At 44.3% G+C, this 3,784-nt stretch overlaps 1 non-coding gene across 1 annotated transcript; it reads left to right on the forward strand.

Annotated features, from left to right (window-relative positions):
* Nucleotides 1-1,118: 1,118 nt before the first annotated feature.
* On the forward strand, nt 1,119-1,309 carry LOC149282315 (U2 spliceosomal RNA). The gene has a single exon (XR_016277979.1). It is a non-coding gene; the product is annotated as a U2 spliceosomal RNA (small nuclear RNA).
* Nucleotides 1,310-3,784: the final 2,475 nt, after the last annotated feature.

Consider the following 3,784-nt stretch of genomic DNA (forward strand, 5'->3'; position numbering starts at 1 on the left):
GAACAGTTTTCTACGACTTGAATAAATTGATCTTTAGTAATAGGCAGACTTGGTCTCCGTGTTCGTCTTCATACTCGTCTTCGGGCAAATATTCGTGGAATACGAAGATTCATGGATCCCTTTAAAGTAATTGCCTGCTGTACAGGACACCCTTTAGACAAAACTCGGGTAAGAGGTGCAATAGCCACTACTCATGGACAGCTGTTCATCCTTAATATGACTCGTCAGCATGGAGTTGTGATACTGGCTTAATACCTGAGGCTTGGGGTAGCCAAGAAATACCATTACATAAGTTATGGTGGGTAAAGGTGATGGAAAACCCTTCCACCTGGTTGTGGCAGCACCATGAGATTTCTGAGGGAAAAACAAGCCTTCTGGCTTGTCTGGTGTCTGTAGATGAGTGTTTAATAATGCCTCTACTACCCTTAAATTCCCCATCAAAATTGAATGGAGGGGAAGGTTTATGCCAGTCTGGTTACGAAGTTCTAGTTCTCAAATGTGTCATCTTCTAAAAAATAAATACTAAGCCAAAGCCCCGCTCAATTACCTAGGGTGCAGAAACAAAAAACTGCTCCTTAGTCTGGGAGACAGTGTAACATAGCAGTTTACGCAAATGCTGTAAAAACACTCCTAAGTTTGGCATACATTTGTGGCAAAATGGATGCATGTAATGCCTTAATGGACACCAAAAAAAATACCTTCAGTTTCTACTTCTCAAAAAGATATCGTTTGATTGGGTTAATTGAATTGGCCGGCTTTAAAGATATCCCAAAAGGGACATGCGTGCAGGATGAACAGATAGAAAACTCCAAACTGAAAAATGCACACCTCCCAAATGTACCCTTTTTGCCCCCAACCAGACAAATGTATGCATACTTGTACTCAGGAGATGTTGCTGAACATATATTGGGGTGTTGTTTGACAGTGACATATACCAGGAGCTATAAATCCATACCCAAATTACAATGTGTGTGGAAAACTCCCCCCTCACAAAAAATTACTTCCACAAACCTTGTCAAAGGCTAGTGGTTGAATTACTGTACTGCAAAATACCGACATTTGAAATATCGGTTTGAATTGGCATAAGTTGAAAAGCACATGTCTTAAATGTGGCCTGTATCGCTTCTCGGCCTTTTGGCTAAGATCAAGTGTAGTATCTGTTCTTATCAGTTTAATATCTGATACGTCCCCTATCTGGGGACCATATCTTAAATGGATTTTTAGAACAGGGAGATGGAAGAAGAGCTTGCTCTGTCCACTCCACGCATTGACCTGGTATTGCAGTACCTCCAGGACCGGTGCACAAAAATAAATAAATAAATAAATAAATGTGGCCTGTTACCCCCAAAACAACTTGACAAGTTTATGCATGGGTGGTGTCGCTGTACTCAGAAGATGTTGCTTGCCGCATCACACAGCAGACAAAAAAACTGATGAAAAAACAACTTTTTTTCTTTTTAGATGTATTTTTAATATTAAATTGCAAATTATATATGTGTATGTGGTATCTTAAGAAAGGTTTAACTGCCGCTTTCAAAACAACAATAACTTGTTGTAAATAGGGGTGCGTTAAATACAGAGAAGCGTGGGGCGTGGCTAGCCGTTGAAGAAGATGGACGGTTGAGACTAGAGCTCCGCTGGCTTCCCAGCATATATCGCACTAGCACGCCCTGGTTTCCCACGATGGTTCGCAAAAGGAGGCAGTCTTCGATGCAGTCAACATCCGGGGATGGTGGCACTTTGGCGGTGCCGTCTCTTCGGGAGACCCAGCAACTTTCTAACTTGAAGATTGACCTTGCAAGATCTGAAATTTTAAATATTACCCTTCCCCGGGCTGAGGCTGAGTCTTTAGTCTCCTCTTTCCCTTTCCAGTGGTGCGCTCAAGAATTGAAGCATCTTGGTGTTTGGTTGACTGATGATGTGGCGCTCTTGTATCGCTTTAATTCCCCCTCCTCGCACTGATACAGAGGGATTCAGGTTTGGAGTCCCCTGTTTACCTCATGGATAGGTAGGGTTAATGCCCTCAAGATGAATGTGCTTACTCAGGTATTGTATTTGCTCCAGGCTTTGCCTATAACCATACCGTGAGCATTCTTTTCTTCTCTGTGGCTAGGAGGGGGGCAGGGGGGAATCCCTTTGTTTTGTCTACCCTTGTGGTTCTTCATAGTGCACACTGCAAACATCGACTTATTATTATGTTTTATTTATATAGCGGCAGCAATTTACCAGCGCTTAATACAATATATATATTCAAGAGGTATGACAAGACAAGAATTGACAGACGAGGACAAACCGATACATTAGGTAGAGAGAGTCCTGCTCACAAGCTTACAATCTTGAGGGAAACTTTCCAATACCTACAGTTGAGGAACTACATTGTATCCATTCCACTGAAAAATAATCTCACACATGAGTTTACCCCCTTTTGAGTCACTACATCTGGGAGATGTTTTCCTATCCCATGTTCCTCTGCCTGCTTTTATGGGCAAGTGGGAGCAAGCACTTAACATGTCGTTATCTAGGTCAGAGTGGGAGAAAATCTTTTTACTGACACATGGGTGTTCCATTAGCAGTGGTATGGTACGCCTTCGCGACTTCATGCCATGTTCCCGGACTACCCTGATGTCGGCGGTGTGGGTTGTCAGGGGGTTTGTTCTTCATATCTGGTGGGACTGTCCTCATATTGTCCCATTCTGGAAGGCAGTTCATGGTACCCTCCATACCTTTACTGTGTCTGTATACAAGAAATTGGTAGTTAGGCATTTACTGAATGAGGCTAAAGTCTTAATTCCCCTGCATTGGAGAAACTTCTCCACCATCCCTTCGGGAATGGATTGTCACAGTGGAGAATGTGAGTGTGACAGGGCCAGGCTAACTGGCTCATGTGTCATATGAAGTTTAGCCGGGTCACGGAGCACTTTTGTGTCCAGTTCCGTATACCGTGACCCGGTAATATATTATATTGTGTATTATTGTGTAACCAGCCCAGAGACTGATGTGGATTCAGCTCCAGCCTTCAAAGAGACAATCCTATAATCTGGCTGGGGCTCTTAATCAGCCAGCACAGCCCTGTCTGCCCCGACGGCACCCGCACTACAGGGGGGATAACACAGGTGGGGGAACCCATTGTATTCTGTAATCCCCTCAACTGATACATCCCCTGTATACTGATGGGATTTGTGATGGGATGTGGCTGATGGGATTGGGGGTTGGGTTCGGTACACATTGCATTGAGATTGTATAAAGTTCTGTGTGTTTGTAATAAAGAGAGTTCTTCTTGGTTTACTACGAATGGTGGTCTGGATGATCCATGGATAGCTGAGTGCTATCCGTATGAGGGACTGACTGGTGATTCCTCAGCCCTCAAACAGGGGTACCCAGCCTTGGATACGGTGACCCTGTAACAGTGAGGGCCTTGAAAGATCTGGGGGTCAGGTCTGATAATCTCGGTGAAAGGCATAGGCGGACCTGGTTTTATTGGTCACGATTTTTGGCAGAACCTTCGATGCAGGCCTTATTACCGTATATGCTCGATTATAAGACAAGGTTTTTTCCAGAGCAAATGCTCTGAAAAATACCCCTCGTCTTATAATCGGGGTCTTCTTTTAATCAGACCTCAAATAGGTCTGACTATGAGACTAAGATCCAGATCCCCTGCAGCGATGCAGGGGACCTGGATCCTCCTGTGTTATGCCCCCCCAATTTACCGGTGCTTCTGAGTCCCTGGTGCTTAGTCCGGGCAGCGTGTAGAGCTCTATGCGATTCGCGTAGAGCGGAAGTTGTC

The sequence above is a fragment of the Sceloporus occidentalis genome, unplaced genomic scaffold, assembly GCF_023333645.1.
Source record: "Sceloporus occidentalis isolate IW3139 unplaced genomic scaffold, rSceOcc1.0.p SCAF_119, whole genome shotgun sequence".
In the NCBI taxonomy this organism is placed as follows: Eukaryota; Metazoa; Chordata; class Lepidosauria; order Squamata; family Phrynosomatidae; genus Sceloporus; species Sceloporus occidentalis.